The sequence below is a fragment of the Rhinopithecus bieti genome, unplaced genomic scaffold (assembly GCF_001698545.2).
Source record: "Rhinopithecus bieti isolate Rb0 unplaced genomic scaffold, ASM169854v2 scaffold_14009, whole genome shotgun sequence".
Lineage (NCBI taxonomy): Eukaryota > Metazoa > Chordata > Mammalia > Primates > Cercopithecidae > Rhinopithecus > Rhinopithecus bieti.
The window spans coordinates 499045-521111 of NW_016808040.1; the positions used below are offsets into that span (position 1 = coordinate 499045).

The following is a 22067-nucleotide window of genomic DNA, read 5'->3' on the forward strand; positions in this document are numbered from 1 at the left end:
TTATGAAAAAAAACATAGCGATCTGTCCAATAAAATCCTTACCTCTAACTAAAAATATATTCTACAGTCCTGGTGAGTCTTAATTTACAAATCTACCAAAGGTTTTCACATGTGTTACTGTATTTCCATGACAACAAAAATCCAGAATCAGGTGTAAATAATTAGATAAAATATCAGTCGAGAACCAAAAACTATCTTCTTACTTAATGAATGGGCAATATGAGATGAAACAATGAGCTGCGTTATTGTACTGCCAGTATCAATGTAATTAGCCTTTAATTTCGAATGTATTCATCATTTTGTTTAGCTTTCTAATTTATTAAGGTAAATTAAAACCATGGTAATTAAACTTGTGGAAAAGTTACAATAATTGCAGAATTAGAGATACATAGATAAAGGACATATCTGAGGAAAACCATCAGTTTGAAAAGCAACAACTGCGGTCAGTGTGTCTGCTTCTTTTCCTGTCCTACCCATGTCTTTTGCCATGAAACAGAAATATGTAAGTCAAATTTGTCAAATCATGGAGAAAAGATAATTTATCAAGTTTTATTGACATTTTTTCCTCAAAAAAAAGTTTTCTTTTATTTTCATGGCAGTGATAGAAAAATTACTTCCAAGCTAAATTTGGAAGGCAACACGTTGTGGAAAAATACCTTCAGCCTCACTACGTTTTTCTTGCCTCCTCCAATGACTGATTTTGGCCTCTATAAAGTTATTGTGGTGCTGAACAGTTCTGAACTGAAACCATATGGTTAGCCGACCTCCTGGAAAATTGGCCTAATTATACACTGATCTTTTTCTCCTAGCATAGCCATAGGATCCCAGACAACATTTAGGAATCCTCATGTTGACATTTTCAGCAGCTTCTAGAGTAGGACAAGCATACCAGATATGTCAACTAAATTAATATATGAATACATAGAAATATTACTCATAGAGTTCCAACTGACTCTTAATTTTGCTTAGTTATGAACACTGAAATGTGCAGAATGATTAAAAAACTGACATTAAATATGTCCATCTAGCTACATGCCTTCACTTCATTCATAGTGGCAGATGAACTGCACCTCAGAGGCACCATTATCCCAAAGAGTGACAAAGAATGAGGTAAGGGAAGCTTCAAGAATTCAGTGCAGATCAGTGTAACGATGGATACTGAAAGATCTGGAAGGAAGAAATAAAAGCTACATTTAGGGAGATCTTGTGCAGGAGGAGGATGAAGAAAAGAAGGGGACTCCTGTTGTGGGAGCCGCCTGAGACACAGACTTCTCTTGGGAGACTCACCCTATATTCTGTTATACTATCTGATTATATGTAATTTTTGCTTTGTGTGTTTGGTTATTATTTTAAATCAAGGACGGTATAATCTCTCCGACCAACCTCAGTGTATGGCAGCCTGGAGCCAAAATGTTTTATTCATGAGTGACGTCTTTTTTTAAATAAACTATAAAAATGTAAAACAATATAAGTGATATATACCTAATAATGAGTGAACCAATAAACCCACTGGGCAACTTTGCTCTGCAAGTGGAAAAAATTGACTTGGTATAACAAATTGCAGAATTATTAATCCTGTCTGAAACTCTTTTTATATCACACCATTTCCTTTAATTCTTACTAGTTTGGCCATTATTATACACTTTTGCATTTTTCTTTGTTCTTGTTGGGAGGGGAAGTGGTGACTAGAGTGTTCTCTTGAACTTACAAGGCCTCCGAGCAAGTTGAGGGGAAGACCCTGACCAGCTGGCAAAGGGAGAGGAGAGGGATGTCCCTGGCTGTGGAGCCTCATTTCACGTCTTGATTGACAGAAACCTCCAGTTTTCCTCTAGAAGGATGTTCTTTCTCCAGGCAGGTTGGAAGAGAAGCAAACATGAGCACTAAGCAGGTGCGTGCCTCTAGTGGCTTCTAGTAAGTTTATCACCACTTACTGCCAAAGGATATTATTCTATAATCAAATAAATAAAGAACAATCTCAAATCCCTTGGATTTTAAAGGACTTCTTAGAAGGAAAAAAGATTAAAAGACATTGAAATCTTTATTAAAAAGTTATCCTCCTGTACGATGATTGTGTATCAACCTTGAATAAATAATAATAATAATAATAAGTTAGCCTCCTAGCAAAAGATTGCTCACATTAGCAAGGGGAACAAAAGAAACATTGAACACCTACAATGTCAACATACTTTGAGGCAGGGCTATTAACAATGCAAATATGAAACTATCCAAACTTGCATTAAGAAATTAGAATGGTAGAGAAATGCAGCAGACTTGCTGTGTTTTCATTACAAGTTTTAAATGTTTTGAGAGATCTAAATTGCACCCAACTACTTTCAGCAGCATTATCAGATTGGGCCTCAGATTAAGATCGTAGAGGAGTGACACCCTCTTTGGTGAGTGTTCCCATGTGTGCATCAGCAGGGACACATTATACACCCAGAGTGAGAGAAGTGAAACAAGGCAAGAAGACCACAGTCTGGTTCTGCAAGGGGTTTTCTGGAGTGAAGTCTTCAGGCTATTTTTAGAATCTATAGTTATTCTCATATTGCTGTAACCCAAGAAATCTGAGCTACATACTAATGGAGAAAGGGCTGCAAGTAGGAAATAACTTTTGTAAAACCATCACTAGTCCAGACAAGGACAAGTTTGAACTAGAATCTTGGTCTTCTGACTTGATCAGAGTCCTTCAACACATTCATCACACTCTAGTTTGAGTACAGGTATGTTCAAATCTGTTTATTCTTTCAGTCACAGAACAAATATTTATTAAGCATCTACTATGTGTTACAAAGTTCTGGATTTGGGGGAAATTATGACATCCTATGACTTATTTTCTGGTCTAATAAACAGCAAAACAATAACAACAGCAACAATAGCACATAATTATATAACATGTTAGGCAGTGAAAAGTTCTATTAAAAAGAAATAAATCAAGATAAGAAATTTGAGTATCACAGAAAGATTGTTCTTGAGAAATAGATCAGAGAACCTTTAATAAGGAGGTAACAATTTAACACAGACATGGAAACAGAGAATAAACCTAGTAGTAATTTTGGAGATAAGGTCACTAATCAGTGGTAAGTGCACAGGTGGGGAAACAAAATGAAACTTGGTTTAACGAAGAATCAATTAGTTAGAAAACTGGCATGGCATGGCCTGAGCAAAGAGTGTGGCAGGAAGTCTGGGGAGATGAGATTACTGGGTGGTCAGGACCAGATCTCACTGGGTCTTATAGACATTTGTTCTGTGTTTAGATTTTATATTAAGTGTCACAGGAAACCTTGGCAATTTTTAGGAAGAGCTTTGAATGTACATTTTGAAACAGTTACTCTAGCTATTGTGTTGAGAATAGAGACTAAGGGATAAAGAATGGAAGTGAAGAGACCTGTTAGGAAGCTGATACAATTGTTCAGGAGGAAGAGAAGGAGATGATGGAAACATATTAGAAAAGTTGCTATGCAGTTGATGAGAAGTGACAGATTCAGGATGTATAACGGGAAAAATGAGCCTACATTATTTGTTCATCGCTTGGATGTGAAAGGAGGTGAAGGTAGTGGTAACAGGGGTTCATCCGAACAACTGTGTGCCTTTACTGGTATATAGATAACCATCTGGAGTCTATTTTAGATATGCTATGTTTCTGAGGCTTTGCAGATATCTACATGAATGAATTGCCCATCAGCAAAAATGCTGGATTTCATACACGAGTGATAATAGGGATTCCAATAATATGTTAGATTATTACCAGAAACATAAATTCAAATGTAGCCAAACTGCATACAACAATATTGACTTGCAGCAAATACTCTAGTTATTTTCAGCAAGCAGGACACTTCATTTTTATAATAACTTGAAGAATGTTCCTATTATTATTATGTCTCTCTCTCTGTCTCTCTGTGCTTCCCTTTTTAAACATAGGGGCAAAATAGATGGGAAGAAAAATTAGATGGGAAGGAAAATGTGCAATAATATGCTACTACTTCTGGACTTAATTCCCAGTAGGTTGTCATTATAAAATATCTACAAGAGATAAATGTCAGTGAAGATTAGAAAAAATAAGGTACTTTATGGGCTTTCAAGCTGGAGATCTAGGTACATTTTGGCTAACTAGCCCGACACAAATGTCTATGGGTGTGATTGTCTATGCGCAATGACTTCACAGGCAATTCAATGCCACTTAATTAATCCGTACCTCATCTCCTCTACTTCTCATATACACTGGTAAACCATCTCCCAATACATTTGGGAAACTGAGGCCCAAAACTGATGCCTAAAGAGCCCTAGTGATTACATGGCATTCTGTAGATATTACTATTGATCGTAATTAATATATTTAATTATAATTTTCTCTTCACTACTTGGTGAGCTCCTTTAGAAAAGAGAATTTGTGGTTTTCTTGTAGGTGTTCCTAGAATTAAGCACAATGACTCACACATAGCATGTGTTCAATATATATTTGTTATACACATGAATGAAAGACACTTGTCCATTATACATTGATGGGAACCACATTTCAATTAAGACCTTGATGAAGAGAAAGATAACACTACAGTTTCATCCAAATGAAACTATCAATTTACCTTCTATTTTAGGATGCAGCATCTCTAATAACTAGAATTGAAAGCACGGAGTTTGGCTAGTTCATTGAAATTAATGAGAATTTGCATATCAGCTTGTGGATTACTACTCTTGTGCTCTTCTTGAAGCTTGGTAGATGGGAAAAATGTTTTAACACCCATAATAGAAATTATTTTGAATGTGTGATGTATATTGCAATCAGAAATTTGCACTTAGATGGCATATATCTAATAAACATATGTTGAAAATGTAAGTGCATATAGAAATAGCTAAATAAGTTAATGGATCATATAATACCATAAATAAGCATCCAAAAACATGCACAAATTGTTAGGGATTTATCCCTAATATGTGAGAATAATTTAAGGGGAAATATGATATCAGGTCTTTGCAGATATAAAATATTTTTTCTGAATGGACTTTGGGTTTGGGTTATTGTCCCATTTCTCCTGTTCTTATGCAGCAGATTAGCAATTTATTTCTGCCTTGTCTTACTGTTGATCAATATTTTCCCATGCCTCTTGCATTCTGAAATATGCAGCTCCTGAACCCCAGTTATCTCCTTTTTAACAGTGGCATCTTTGGGTGAAAGGGGATGGAATATTTTACACACACACACACACACACACACACACACACACACACACACATTGCAATCTAATATTACCTAGGGTAATATATATTTATAGTTTTATATATATAACATATTTATATATATAAATACTTTGCAATGTAATATATTACTTATGGCAGGGGTGGTCTAGCTTTTCATAATAGAGTTTGTAGGAAAGACACTATAGCAAATATATTCATGTTGAACAGCAGCCTAAAAGGCACAGATTTTCTCATTGTACTTTACAGCATTCATTTCCAAACAGCTGGGGGAGAGAAACAAATACCTTCATTTTAATGACTGTCTTGAAAAGGTACTTATTTAACTTTTCTAGAAAGACAAGAGTTGAGAATGGCATTCATTTTCATGAACTGCTGAAGACTGAAGGGCCTGTCTCCCTCAATAGGTTTCATTTTTGCATCTAATATTCTTGTCTATCCTTCTTTGGCCACAGTTGGGGTATTCTGAGGCAGGAACCCAGTTAAACAATGTAAGGCAGTGACTTGCCCCTGGACAGAGATGGTTCAGAACCTTGTACCACCAGCAGCCAAAGTGATTTGCATGCATTTTTCTCTGGATGGAGTGGGCAGCTGGCAGTAACTTATGCATATTAATCTTATATGGCACACTCAGTTTTTCAAGTGCAACAGATGTATTTCTAAAAACCTTTAGTACACCAAGCAAAGAGTAGTCATTTTATATTATTTAAGGAGTAATGACAAGTACTGAGTGATACATTATATTTCTAAACCTGTGTTGAGCAAGTATTAGGGAGTTTGCCCAGCTCGGGGGATTGGGGAGATTTAATGCTTTTCTTGCAGCAAAACAAAATGCTTCATGGTTCTCCAGGTTCCTAAGGGGTCATGTTTAAATCCTGGAAATTATTTTTGTCTACATTATGAGAGGGGAGGAAGGGCAGAGGGTTTTAGTGCTTTCCTTTTTGGGAAAGTTTGTAGCATTTCAAAGCCTTTTGTGTCTCCAGTTTCAACTAAATCAGTATAACCATAAAAGTGTACCTCGTCTCCCACAAACCTTTACACTGGCTTTTTAAAAAACTTACTGCAGTGTGTAACATGGAAAATTTAAGACATTTTATGTTTGGACAATGAGCTTGGGTCCAGAGCTTTATAAGGCTAGCAAGGTACATGAATTAGTAACCTTATAATTTTATTGACTCAGTAAGAAAGATGGAGGTGTGGGCCACAACAAGAAAATTCATGACCAAGCTTTAAATCCCTGATTTGGGGATGCCACTCTCACATGGAAGTAAAGTACAGACATAACCTGTGGTGAAAAGAATATCTTGGTGTTATTTGTGGATTCATTTCAGAACAAACTTTCTGAAGCACTTTATTTAAACTGCATTTTTCCCCCAGTTACTTCACATCAGTGGACCAAGAGGCATCTTCGAAGGAATAATTAAATGTAGTCTTTTCTTTTCAATTAGGAAATATTTCCAACATCTTTGAGAAAGGATACGTTTGATGCAACCTGGGTTTTGCTTCTGTTCCTCTCCTGACACTCTGCTCTCCTGTGCCTCTAGATGTGCTTACCCTTCTCTTCCCCAGCCCTTCCACAACACACCAATGGAGCACAGACCACATATGAGATCTCACTTTATCTCATATCTTCTTTATATTGGTTTCTCTCCATGGAGCTCCTTTTCCCCTTAATTTCAGCTCACTCATCGCTTCTCCTTGATATCTTCTTAGTCATACATAATCAAAGGCCTCCACATCAAATACTTATTGATAAACTTTTACATGTAAGCACACAAGTGTATATTTGTAAGGTAGCTATTGTTAAACAAGATCTCAAATTATATCTACATATAGATACATTTATATTCTTCATAGCACTAAGTCCAAGAAAGGACACAGCTTTTCTTTATTAAATAGTTGTTGATTTATAGGATAAATCGTTCTATACATCACTATCATGTTATTACACAAGGAAGGCCCATATTTCAAAGCAGGGGCTTTTCTTAACTACAGATGAGGGACATTATTGTGTATATACGATCTAGAAAACAAAACTCTAACACACACACACACACAACAATAATTTCCTCAGATTTTTAAAAATTCAAATGGAGAAAGAATTTAACTTCAAAGTATGCTCAGATTATGTTATTAATGTCTTGTTTTGCATCATAGAAGGGTAGAGTGTACATGTGCTGGTTGTTACCCCCAAATCACAATGGCAAGAGTTACTGGGCAAGTGGAAACATGGTGATTACGGATGTGAGCTATGGTTTACATTGGCAGAGCTGAAATTAGAAAATCCTCTGGAAAAGGAACACATGTTGATATTTATGAATCCTTTCATTTTCCCTTTAACATTGTATCAAATGAGAAACCAGAACAACCGTGTTTCTTGTGTTGCAACATTCAAACCAAAGGATGGGTGAGTTTAAAATAAAAGTGCTTACCTACATCCTTGCAAGGTACTGGACTGTGTGTGTGTGTGTGTGTGTGTGTGTGTATGGTGGAATGAATGTTGACTTACAAATTTTTAAGCTCCAAGTTTTTTTTGTTTGTTTGTTTTTTGTTTTGAGATGCAGTCTTGCTCTGTCGCCCATGCTGGAGTGCAAAGGTGTGATCTCGGCTCAATGCAACCTCCACCTCCCAGGTTCAAGCGATTCTGCTTCTTCAGCCTCCTGAGTAGCTGGGACTGCAGGCATGCACCACCGCACCAGTCCAATTTTTGTATTTTTAGTAGATATGGGGTTTCACCATGTTGGCCAGGCTGGTCTCGAACTCCTGACCTCAGGCGATCCGCTCACCTGTGTTGACTTCCCAAACTGCTGGGATTACAGGTGTGATTTCAGTAGGAAACTCTCATTGAAACAGTGGAAAACTCTCATTGACAGCTCAGAGCTTAATATGCACACACACACACACACACACCCACAGACAAAACACTTCTGCCCCCAAACAAAGGAAAACCTTGAAATGCACATCATCATCTACGATTACTAAGAATATAGGCAAGAAAAGGAGTCATGTAGAATTGGAATAATCTTGAGGAAAATATGTGACTAGGATATTATCAAACTGGTTTGTGACTCATACAAGATGACAGTATAAGCAGGGCTTCTATCATATGGTATCTTCAATTTCGTTAAAGGTGTTATTTGGTTAAATTTTTTAAAGCAAATCATGGAGTAATTGTCAAACATTATATTTGCCTTCAGTTTTATTACATTATAAAACTATTGTGAGCCAAGATGTTTTCTATTTAAATGCTTTAGTCATCACCAGAGATATCTTGGGAGAAAAAATGTCTATTTTCTTTTGAGAAAGATACTTTATTCGAAGAATATATTGGAGGTGGAATCCTACTAGAACTATCTTAGAAAAGCATTTCTTTTTATGATTTTTTCTGCTGGTAGGTAATCCACAGTTCCCTATAAACATTTTAAACATATTTTGACACTTTGGTTCAGAGGACATTACTGGTGTTCTTTGACACAGACCTACACTTATTTTCCAAGGTATGATATGAGTACTCTTACTTCATGTACTGATAGTGACTTTATCTTTGTAAATCTTGAATTTCTGTACTTGCTGCCATCAAAGGTAAGGTAGGTATTAATTGATTGCCTAAGATAACATACCAATCTCCATGTTAAAAACCGTATGAAAATTTTAATTTTTTAAATTCAAGTTTTATTATTACTGTAATTGCATCTGATCTTTTATTTCATTTGCATAATGTTGTTATATCCCTTTCTTCAAGAAATGATCATTTTTAACAAAAATAAGTGTGGAAAAGTATATGTACAAAAAGAAAACTGAAAACAAGATGATAGTATTGAATTTTAATCCATAGAATAAAATAAATATCCATGAGTTTATACTCATGCATCATAAATGTTAATATTTGTTCATAAATTTTGAAAATGAATAAATGAAGGATAGAGAACAACTCTGTCTTATGGCAGATTTCCAATAAATAGATGCAAAAGGAAGGAAGGACATAGAAAACCACTGTTGGACATAAACTAAAGTTGAAAATTCTCAGAGACAAGTTTTAAGAATTCTAAAATTAGTGGGCGAGAATTTAAGGTGAAAGAATATATGCATTCTCAGAGTGTATCTGTCAATGTATTCACTATAGTGAGAAAGATGATAACTTCACAATAGAGAAACCCAGGGGACACCAGCTTAATGAAATGATGAAAGTGAACATCACCAGTTCATTGTTTATATCATGAATTCTTTGACATGGAGAACTGAGAAAGACACAACTTAATTTCTGGGGTTTTGATGCTATAAACATAAGATCTCATTCCAATCATAATAAAACATCAGATAAATAAAATTTGAGGGACGGTCTAAAAAATAACCGTTCAGTACTCTTAAAAGCGTCAACATCATGAAAGACAGAGAAAGGCTGAGGAACTATTTACAGGCTGGAGGAGATAAGGAAAAAAACAGTGACAAATGCTCACCCATTACTTCTTATGCAAAAACCGCAATTACTTTGCACCAGCTTTACATGTGGAAGCACATATAGACTCTTGAATCACAAAAATAAAATATAATTAGGAAAAACTGGTAAAATTCAATAGTATCAAGGTCTGTAATGTAATTAATAGTATGATACCAATTCTAATATTTGGATTTTGAGAACTATGTAATGGTTTTATAAGATGTTCATATTAGAAAAACTAAGGCGGGTTATATAGGTCCTCTCCATAATCTGTTAAAACTTTTCTTGAACGTAAGTTTAAAGTAGTTAAAAAAATATTCTGTTTATTTGAACTAAACCATTAGCGCAAAAATTGTAGTACTCTGTGTGTTTTTATACCTTATACCATTTACCAACATATAATATACATTTGTTTTCATTTCACTGTGGAAGAGCTATCATCTTTCATCAAATTTTGACAGTTGATCTTGAAAGTTTTAAAAATCACTTATCTAATGACATGATAACTATGTTACTTGACTAACTAGCATAGATTTCTATTCTCTAAGACTTCCTCATCTTTTCCTCAGCCCTCATCATTCCTCAAGTAATTTCCTATGTCTGATCTTGTGAACTATTAAACTCAGCCCAATGAAGTAACTACAGATCTATTTGTTTTTTTTTATTTTGTGAATTTTCCAAATAGGCAAGAGTCTAAAATGCATGCAGGTTGAAAGCAGATCAACCGGATACAGAACAAAATGCTTTTGGTGTCAAAAGCAAGAAAACTCCACTACTAATCAGAATTCCTAGTATACACTACTGGGTCTACCTCCAATTTGTCATTTAACCATCAAATCTCTTAGGCCTCTCTACTTTGTGGTGCAACTACCAACATCTTGTGACTCTCCAAAGCTGCAGTTTCCTGTCCATGAAGCAGAAATAATACCTAACTTAGAACATTATATCAAATGAGAGATGAGGAAAAGCAGTATCTAGCAGTGGTGAATATTCAGTAATATCTGGCTGTTTCTCCACTTGATATTGCCAAAGACAAACTAACTCAGAGACCAAATTAATAAAGGCTCGGAAGACTTTCTAATTAATCTTCAGGCACGTTTGACCATGCTTGGTTGAATGTAAGAGAACAAGCAAACTGTTTGGGTAGGAGGATGTTCGATGTTAGGATAAAGAGTTTTCTGTGAATGGTCATTTTCTGGAAGAACTGGGAAACGATGGAGTGCTTGTAGATGGTCAAACTATTATAATGATCCTTATGGACATTTCTGCCATGGCTTGTGATTTCTCAGTTCCCCCTTTGAATCATTCCCTCTATCAGAATCAAGAGAGTAATCTTGGCCGGGCGCGGTGGCTCAAGCCTGTAATCCCAGCACTTTGGGAGGCCGAGACGGGCGGATCACGAGGTCAGGAGATCGAGTCCATCCTGGCTAACACGGTGAAACCCCATCTCTACTAAAAAATACAAAATCTAGCCAGGCGAGGTGGCGGGCGCCTGTAGTCCCAGCTACCTGGGAGGCTGAGGCAGGAGAATGGTGTGAACCCAGGAGGCGGAGCTTGCAGTGAGCTGAGATCCGGCCACTGCACTCCAGCCTGGGCGACAGAGCGAGACTCCGTCTCAAAAAAAAAAAAAAAAAAAAAAGAGAGAGTAATCTTGGCTCAGAGTGATGACCTTGACAGTGTCATCATCACTAATCAATCAGATGTCATCATAGGCATTGTCCATGAAGATTTTATTCTCGTAGTCCTATTTCATTGTCTGGTTGGATGATAGTGATATACACTCCATTGAGACTGCAACTCCCCTAGAGCATTTAACCTCCTGGAAATGACACATTTGATGACTGCTAAGTATCTTTAAGAGCAGTCTTAAGGTATGTATCTTCAGGTTTAAGAGCAGTCTTTCTTTGATGTATCTTCTAGGAAACAAAAGTTTCTGTTTGAAGATCATGAAGAGGCTGTTTAAAAAATGACGTGGGATGGTAGCTTTACCTTTCAGTAATAACACTGGAACATGAGCCCCTTGCATTATTTTGCCATGTCTGTACATAACAGAGCAGAATCTAGAATGGAGGTGAAATGCTACACACATCTGTCTTTCAGTCACAAATTCATAGAGAGATAACTCATGTACCCTTAAACAAGTAAACTGGATGGCCACCAAAACTAGGAGCTATGCATTAGACTTCAGAAGTTTCTGAGAGTTTTGATAGCTTCCCCTTAAAATGTTACTTGTCCTTTCAAACTTTTTAGAAGTTTGTGGGTGGTAAAGGGAGTGTAGCTTACGAGTAAGGGGTAACACTTTACAAAATTCTTATCTAATAGTTTCTGTATACTATGTGGAATTATTAGTTGATATAAAACTTTGTTTGTCCAAGTTAGAATAACCAGGTTAATAAGCTTTTTAATGACTATGAGGCTATAGCTTTTCAGAAAGAAAATGCTTCAACTCATTCAGAGCTTGGGATTTCAGGTGTTTACTAATACATGGATTAATTGATAAAAGTCTGGTAAGGTGGAGTCACACACCCTGATGGAGATTATTTTATTTACACACACACACACACACACACACACACACACATACACACACACATATATGTATAATTTATTTTTATTTTAAGTCCTGGGATACATGTGAAGAATGAGGTTTGTTACATAGGTATATATGGGCCATGGTGGTTTGCTCCACCTATCTACCCATCATCTAGGTTCTAAGCCCCTCATGCATTAACTATTTGTCCTAATGCTCTTCCTCCCCTTGCCTCCCACCCGCCGACAGGCCTCAGTGTGTGATGTTCCCCTCCCAGTGTCCGTGCGTTCTCATTGTTCTACTCCCACTTATTAGTGAGATCATATGGTGTTTGGTTTTCTGTTCCTGTGTTAGTTTGCTGAGAATAATGGCTTCCAGCTTCATCCATGTTCCTGCAATGGACATGAACTCATTCTTTTTTATGCCTGCATAGTATTCCATGGTGTATATGTGCCACATTTGCTTGATCCAGTCTGTCGTTGCTGGGCATTTGAGTTGGTCCCAAGTCTTTGCTATTGTAAACAGTGCTGCAATAAACATGTGTGTGCAAGTGTCTTTATAGTAGAATAATTTATAATGTTTTGGATATATACTCAGTAATGGGATTGCTGGGTCAAATGGTATTTCTGGTTCTAGATCCTTGAGGAATTGCCACACTGTCTTCCACAATGGTTGAACTTATTTACACTCCCACCAATAGTGTAAAAGCATTCCTATTTCTCCACAGCCTCACCAGCCTCTGTTGTTTCCTGACTTTTTAGTGATCACCCTTCTAACTGGCCTGAGATGGCACCTGATTGTGGTTTCGATTCGCATTTCTCTAATGATCAGTGATGATGAGTTTTTTATCATATGTTTGTTGGCTATATAAATGTCTTCTTTTGAGAAGTGTCTGTTCACATACTTCACCCACTTTTTGATGGGTTCTTTTTTTTCTCGTAAAGTGTTTAAGTTCCTTGTAGATTCTGGATATCAGCCCTTTGTCAGATGGATATATTGCTAAAATTTTCTCCCATTCTGCAGGTTGCCTGTTCACTCTGATGATAGTTTCTTTTGCTGTGCAGAAGCTCTTTAGTTTAATTAGATCCTATTTGTCAATTTTGGCTTTTGTTGCAATTGCTTTTTGTGTTTCAGTCATGAAGTCTTTGCCCATGCCTATGTCCTGAATGGTGTTGCCTAGGTTTTCTTTTAGGGTTTTTATGGTTTTGGTTTTAAATGTAAGTCTTTNTTCGATTCGCATTTCTCTAATGATCAGTGATGATGAGTTTTTTATCATATGTTTGTTGGCTATATAAATGTCTTCTTTTGAGAAGTGTCTGTTCACATACTTCACCCACTTTTGATGGGTTCTTTTTTTTCTCGTAAAGTGTTTAAGTTCCTTGTAGATTCTGGATATCAGCCCTTTGTCAGATGGATATATTGCTAAAATTTTCTCCCATTCTGTAGGTTGCCTGTTCACTCTGATGATAGTTTCTTTTGCTGTGCAGAAGCTCTTTAGTTTAATTAGATCCTATTTGTCAATTTTGGCTTTTGTTGCAATTGCTTTTGTGTTTCAGTCATGAAGTCTTTGCCCATGCCTATGTCCTGAATGGTGTTGCCTAGGTTTTCTTTTAGGGTTTTTATGGTTTTGGTTTTAAATGTAAGTCTTTAATCCATCTTGAGTTAATTTTTGTATAAGATGTAAGGAAGGGGTCCAGTTTCTGTTTTCTGCATATGGTTAGTCAGTTTTCCCAACACCATTTATTAAATAGGGAATCCTTTTCCCATTGCTTGTTTTTGTTAGGTTTGTCAAAGATCAGATGGTTGTAGATGTGGGGTTTTATTTCTGTGGTCTCTGTTCTGTTCCATTGCAATCATCTCTGTGGGAGATTCTAAGTTTTATATTGAATAGTTGTCTGTCTTTCGCAGGAGTAGGAAAATTCTTTTTTTTTTTTTGTTTTTGAGACGGAGTCTCACTCTGTCGCCCAGGCTGGAGTGCAGTGGCCGGATCTCAGCTCACTGCAAGCTCCGCCTCCTGGGTTCACGCCATTCTCCTGCCTCAGCCTCCCGAGTAGCCGGGACTACAGGCGCCCATCACCTCGCCCGGCTAGGAAAATTCTTAATAATGGCTCTTAATTATTCCCAAGAGTGAGATTCAGTTGTGGAGAATATTCCAGGTTTATATGTTGGCTGGATTCATAAAAGGAAGAGGCAGATGGGAGTGGTAGAAAATTTGTAAGGTAAGGTTCTGGGTAGGAGACAGACAAGGTAGGCCTAAACGCCTATAGGCACAGAAAAAAGAAGTACTGTTGTGTATTAAGAAGTTTCAGACACACGAGGGTGCGGTTTTAATGACTGCTGTCCCTTGTTTAATATCATCAAAATATTTTACAGAATCTAACTTGGAATTGAAATTTCACTTAGAAGCTTCCGTGTACCAACACAAATTTTACCCATTGGACCTAGGCAATTTTGTACCTTTTTTCCCCTCTCATCTCTCAAAGGAATACTTTTTATTAAATACAATGCTCCCTAGAGCTTCATTGAAGACCTACTTCATTTGGTGTTCTCGTTCTCTGGCATTGGTGAAAATCTGACATTTAGAGAAATAGGACAAGGGATAGGATTGTGGTAAAAGTAGGGATAGAGAGTAGGAGTATTTTTTGCAAAGTTGGGGAGATTTTGACTAAGAACACCTCATACAACTGGTCACAATCAGTGTAACGTGGCGTAGTTGTTTGTGCATCTTGTGTCCCAACCCCTGACGTAAAGGCCAGTCACTTCTCAACACAGATCTGAGTATCTAGATCTCAATCTGACAATCTGTATCTCACCCTAGCCCCACCTCACAGGTGGAAAATCAAAGAGAATGCTAGTTGTGTATTAAGAACAAGCTCTTAGAATGAAGTCAGGTTGCAAGGGTATCTCTTCCAGTTTTATTGGTTATCAACAGAAAAGTTTGCCTTCAGAAGGATACAGGTCTGGAGGAAACCCCAAACTTCCAAGTCTGGGAAAGTGGCTAGAATGACAGACTCAGATCTCACAACACACCTCCTTATGATGAAACAATATTTAAATGCACAGAAAACAAAGGTGAATCACCAAGCACACGAACTCCAAAGGGAACTTTCAACAAATGCAAATACTAGGAATTAAACATGAATAAAACAGTAAAGGAACTCAGACAAAACAAATAGACCTGGTGAAGACGACTTACTGTTTTGAGCAGTTGAAGGAGCAGCTAAGGTTCAAGGTACCTATGTTGGTATAGCTCCTGCTCAGAAGCCAAGGTCAGTAGCCAGCTACAAGGAGATATGGCAGGAGCCAAGTGTGGCAAAGACAGAACCGTCAAAGACAAAACGGAGTCAGAGACAAAATTAACAATGGCCTTTTGTTCATAAACCTACTTCCATGGCATTGTCTTTAATTAATTTTGTTTCACAGAGGTGCAAAAGTGTTAGCAAGGAGAACAGGATTATAAAGCAAACGGAGGAAATGCTGTGATAATCTTAAATGGACAACGGTTCTATTACAGCAGGATTTTTCGAAGTGGGGGAGATTTTTTGATTGGTCATTGGTTGCATTTGTTTGTCCTTGGTTGTCTGTAAAAGGGCAAGCAAGCAATTTGGGAACATTTCAAAAGAGGAAAGATTGTTCAATGTTATAGCAGAGGGTTTTCTGTGGCCAACTATTTCCCGAAACAAGTAGGAGTTGATGGGTACTTTTTTGTACTGTCCTAATGGATTCTTTTGGGGGTAGTGGCTGCCATGTCAGATACTTTCTTAATATCCTATTACTGTAAGATTAAATATAGTTACAGGGAAGATGTAAATATCCAGAATCTGAGCTCTTTCACTGAGGATAATTAGAACACACGATCTCTCCTTCTTTAGGCTGTACACTTCTTTCCATCCAGATGAACTTGGCACATCCTCTCTAATTAAAATCTTCCTTTGGATTCCTTTTGATATGAAAAGAGGATGACGATCTGGTTTTCGTGACATCTGATTAGATATTCCTCATATCTTAGGAGTTTGTACAGACTTCTCGAAAAGAGCAATATTACCGAGTTCTGAGAAATCCTATAGCCATAGCTGCCTTGCCTGGATGCCTTCCAGCCTGCTTTCAATTAAAACCAACCTGATCATAAGAGAATAAGCTTCTCTAATGTGCTCACTAAATACTCCATCTTAAAGCGATGTACTCTGGAGGCTATATTTCTTGGACAGCATATGCCTTTCCTGAATGATGAAGCCCCCAAGTATAATGTCACAATATGATTTATTCATAATACTATTTTACATTTATTATAATTTCATAAATTTGGGGGACTTTTTTCTAAATAAACAGAGGCTTGTTTAAGTCATTTCCTCTGACAATGTTTAACATAATATCACCTGTCATGCCAAAGAACAATGTATGGGAAGAAAAATAATGTAATTTGAATTATTTTTTCTGTTACTGTTTTCTCTGTCAACCTGATACAATAACTGGCTTTTCCACCCTTATTTAACCTGATAAAGTAGATGACTACAATTAAGATGTTTAAAAAAAATACTCAACTACATCACGGTTTTTGCACCTTCACTGTTGAATTCTGCTTATCTAGTCTCTCTGTACAAGAACTAAATTTTCACAACCAAAATTGGAGCAGAAACCGACTATGTATCAGGATTCTATTGGGACTGAACAACTCAAAGTCATTACTTTTTTTCCTCATAGAGAACCATGTATTTCTACCTGCCAGTATTTCATTCTTTTAGCTTAAAGTTTTGTTCCCTTTTCAAGTACAAATGCTACTTGCAGAAGTAATAGTTTCAGGGAGAGCATAACATAATAGTTAAGAGACACTCTGCAGCCACACTGTCTGTGGACATAGTTCATCTTCTCTTCCTGCTGATAGAAAGTTAGTAAGTTAATCAAAGTCCCTAAGTTTCCTCATCTGCAAAGATTCTATCCATCTCTACATGATAGAATGATTGTGTGTGTATATATATACACACACACACACACATACATACACACACACACACACACATATACTTTATGTAAACCACTGAGAACCATAGCTGACATGTAATATGTATTTTTGGCTGGCATTCATGCTGTTTACTGGTGTTTCTAGAACTCCACCTGTCAGGATATACAATGGGATGGCACTTACCTCTCCTTGAACGTAGGCCCTGCTGGATAACTTTCTTTGACTAATGCAATGTGAGCTCTAGTGAAGTGTGTCTTTTAAAGGAGATGTGTCCTGGAGCCAGTGAAAGAATCTCTCTTTCCATAGCAGTAAGTGTCATGTATGACATGCTTGCTGCATGCTATAAGACCAAAGTGTCCTGGAATGTGGACCTATGATCTGGTTAGTTATCCCAGAGATTTACACAGTGCCACAGCAAACTCAGAGTTATAAAAACATATATGTATATATATTTAATTATACCACAAAGATTTTATAATTGTGTCACCCCAGTATTACCTAGACTATTATAGCTAATGTTTTAACAAACAGAAGCTCTTATCTTTATTTACAGAGTGAGTATTTTAAAAGAGGGCAAATAGAGAAAGATGTGACTACAAAGTGATAAAATGAGAAATGAAAATCTGGGAACTTCAAATATGAATTTCCTTGATATCAAGATGGTTTCAAGTGCTTGTTCTACTTGTTTTCTGCTCAACTTAGGTTATCCAGTTAGTAATTATGTCTATCAATAGAAACTGTTGGTTATGTTACATGCACCGAGAACGATCTTTTGCTTTGCTAGGTTTTATTTTCCCTCTCCTTATGTTCACTAAAATTTCCATCTTCTTTCAGGCTACTTCACTGCTTTCTTCCTGTCCTTTCTTACTAAATTTGTATCTTTAGGGAGACTCTACATCTGATTTTATTTCTAGGTGAAGAAAATAATGTCCTATTCACAAGCCAGTAATTTTTAACTAGTAATGACAGGGCAAATTTGAAATTCTTCGATATGTTTTTTACAATCTCCAATCTCTAATTTGACTTTCAAATCCTATTTCCAGTTACACCCACCCCACGTCTTCTCATTTAAATTCGCGATGCTTGTTACAACAATTTTACTAGTGATAGATGAGTTATAGTCCATTTTGTGCTAACCCTTGTTTTAATGTCATATTGGTCATATTGCCACATATTTAACTTTACTATCTTTCTAAGTAAACTGTCTCAATACAATATCACTTTTCCTGTCTTATGCTTAGCCAAATACCATGTATTTAAGTGTTTTTATAATTTTAAAAATATATGTCACACATTAAGTAATTGAACAAATAAATGAATAGGTTAATTAATAAATAGGAGAAATAATGGATTTAAATTTTTTTATAAAGTCTGCTAACCACAATCAAAACATATGTATCAGTCATAGTATTGTCATGTACTCTGCCTGATTTGAAGTACATATCATTCATTGAAATTTGCATCACATTAATTTTTTTATTAGGAGAAATTTGGGCAATATTTAAATGAAGGAAACTCCTGAAATGGACTTAAGGTAAAGAACTTAATAAGAAAAATCACTGACTGTCAGAAATAGAAGGTAAGAAACAAGGGAAGATATGGTTTTTAAAGTTTCAACACTGACCCTCTAGTCATATACTTGCATGTATAGCAGCATGGCAAATAGAACCTAAGGCCTTTATTTCAGGCTGGTGTTTTCTGAGTGATACAGTATCTTCTTCTGTAACTATTTTTCAAGTTCACATTGTCAATTATATTTGCCAGTCAATAATTTATTTGATTTAACTCTGTCCTGAGCAGCTAATATGGAGGAATTTTATTTCAATTTTACTGATCAGGAAATAGATATAAGAGATCAAAGTATTTGCCTGAACATCCACTGAACATCTTAATTGTTGCATGTGGTATCCTAGAACAGACCTATTATTTGTTTTACTTTGTCATTATACCTTACTTTTCATGACCAATTTTATCCCTCTCAAGGATAAAGGGAATAAATTTAGCTGAGGGAAGAGCAAAATTCAGAATGGAGGGTGCCCACAATGACCATCATTCTAACATTTCAGAAATTAACTACAGAAAGGACAAATTCTAGGTATTACATTGTGTGTTTGTATTGCATGATTGTAATTAATGTAGACCTTTTAGTTGAGTTTTTCTGTAGAAATTAATTCCCAGCTGTTGGCTACCTAGGAGGAACCACCATGGCAGCCTCTACGGTGGTAGACTCTCCATCTCACAATGAACCCATGTTAACTCAGTAGCCAAGCAAGACAGAATGAAGAAGGCAATTTCTGCAGCAGCAAATGTGATAGAATACAATCTGAAGACAACATGAATAATCTCTCTTTGAATCGGTTATGCAACTGTTCCTATTAGCACACGTAATTGAGGGGGATATGCATGCAATGAGTGAATATTTCAACACTGAAATTCAGATATTCTCAAGTTACACTGTTTTGGAATAAAACAATATAACAACATAAAGTTACCAGCACATGTATAATAAAGAATAGTTAAATACCAATTAGACATAAAGATTTAACTTGGACTTCTGGAAATCTCTTAATACAAAGCATTTACTCACAGATTTTTGAAAGCACATTGAGGAACGGGAAGTAATCTGTTCATATTGGTTTTATAGAGTAACAGAAAAAATTCACTCTCAACCTGTCCTAAAAATAGGACCTTTAGACCACAGGCATTGAAAAAAAAAATTATGACTTTCTTTTTGAATTTTCTATTCCTCTATTTGTCATCTTACCTTCAGTTTATAGGACTTCAAGTTCTTGTTTTTCATTGATTAAAACTAGGTTAACATCATTTCAATCAAGAACACTGTAGGTAAGAACAATAAAAACTCTCATCATAACACATGGAAATGATTAATTATAATTTAGCCAAGAGAATTATGTTTTAAATAAATATTATTCTACACCTTTAAAATTCAGAGATTTATTTATAATTTTTTGTTTTAATTGGAAAGTTCCACAGGGCTTCAAAAGTTTAAAAATTAAAGAGAGAAAAAAGAAAAAGCAACAGCTCAAGGATTATTTTGCATAACATCATACAACAAGCAGGTGTTTGCAAGATCAATTTACAATAGGGACCACAGTACCCACCTAGCTTGGATGACTTCCAACCTATTTCCAATTAAAACTTACCTAATCATAAATAAGAGATAAAAGCTTACTAACCAGCACAATAAATAATAGATCTTAAAATAACGTACTTGAGGCTATGTTTAGAGACAGTAAATGAATTCTCTTTAGGTTAGAAAATGTTAGAAAGGGATTTTAGATCAGGATCTCCAGGAAGCCATTAAAATATTGTCTTTTTCAGCATTGACTCTGATATTTTACAATATAAACTGCTGAATCACTAAGAAATTTATAATGTGAGTTGTGCCTTGCCAGACACTGCAATGAGGCATCTATTTTTCAACCCCTTTGAAGGATTCAATTAACATAGTTGACTGGCAATAAACAGGTTTGGAATGAGCAGCATGAAATAGCTTGGTCAAGTTGGACAGAAGTCCTGGGCATATTGACTGCTCTAGATCAGGGGGTCCTCATATTTATTATTCCTGACTCAAAATGGAATTTATTATATTATTTTCAAGGAAGAATTCCAAGGAATGCTTTTGATGACAAAGACCTAGAGAAGAAACGTACAGAGAAAATCTGCCTGATCCTCTGTATACCGGAAAATAGTTTTCAGAAGTTGAAGAAAAAATAAGAGTATAAAGAAAGAAGGAGCAGAAGGAAAAGGAAATCTTGCAACTTCCATATCCCTCCTGTTATAGGTGGAATTGTGTCCTCCAATAAAAACATGCTGAAAGTCCTATACCCCATATTTGTAAATGCGACATTATTTTGAAATAGGGTCTTTGCAGATGTAATCTAATTAGGAGGAGGCTTTTAAGGTGGGCTCTAATACAGTATTATTAGTGTCCTTGTAAGAAGAGGAAAATTTAGATGCAGACATACACACAAAGGGAAGATAGCCATGGGAAGATGGAGATAGAAATTGGAATGACAGTGCCACAAGCCAAAGAATGCCTGAGGTTACCAGAGGCTCAAAGAGACAAGGAACGATGTTCCTTTAGAACCTTTCTAAAAAGTATGTCTCTGTAAATACCTTAGTTTTGGACTTCTACCTGCCAGTGTCATGATGCAATCAAAGTATGTTGTTTTGAGCCACCTGGTTATTAGCCCTAGGAAACCAATGCAGCTCACTGGAATCATCCATAGAATTTGGAAAGACTGACATCACAGTCCACCCTGCTTGACTGAAGGAGTTTAAAGCAGCTTGATTCCACAAGACTTGGGTCAAATGGTGACACTGCTTTAGAAGTATGGAATAACAAGTCACCATCAAACAACGCTCCAGCACTGATGTTTCTACAGAGATGCTGCTCTTTCATCTTTTTTCAATAGGACTTAACAATTGAAGACCAAGAGCCCAAACCCCTTATATCCTCCAAGGTGTGATCTTAAAAACATAAACCTTAATGTAGCGGTATCTTGAAAACATAAACCTTTGTTAAATCAAGGGAATTTAAATAAGAAAAACATGCTGCACAAGAAATAGAAGAGCTAATGCAAATCCAGATAGTAATGAGGCAATCCATAGACTGGGAATAGCACTAAATTGCTACTAACTTCAGGCCTGAAGAGACACTTTAAGAGGTGGTAGTACCAGAACTAGTTCTATTCAACTGTGACTATAGGACCACACAAGTCCTGACTGGTAGGAGCTGGAGCCATAAAGGAGGTGCAAATGGAGAGAGATGTGCTGGCTGCTCCCTGTCTCTCAACTGTCTATCTCTGGCCAGTGCCTGATACTGGCCAAAATATACTCAGGTAATAGTTTAGTTTGAAAAATGCAATCTGCAGTGGCAGACAGCATGATGAAAATGAAACAGGGAAAAGGCAACGAATGAATCT

General features: G+C 36.4%; 1 long non-coding RNA gene across 1 annotated transcript; it reads right to left on the reverse strand.

Annotated features, from left to right (window-relative positions):
* Positions 1-1674: 1674 nt before the first annotated feature.
* LOC108537658 (uncharacterized) lies at positions 1675-21346 on the reverse strand. The gene is made up of 3 exons (XR_001887885.1): positions 21259-21346; positions 19883-19956; positions 1675-1948 (listed from the first exon to the last, which is right to left on the reverse strand). It is a non-coding gene; the product is annotated as an uncharacterized LOC108537658 (long non-coding RNA).
* Between the last annotated feature and the right edge of the window lie 721 nt (positions 21347-22067).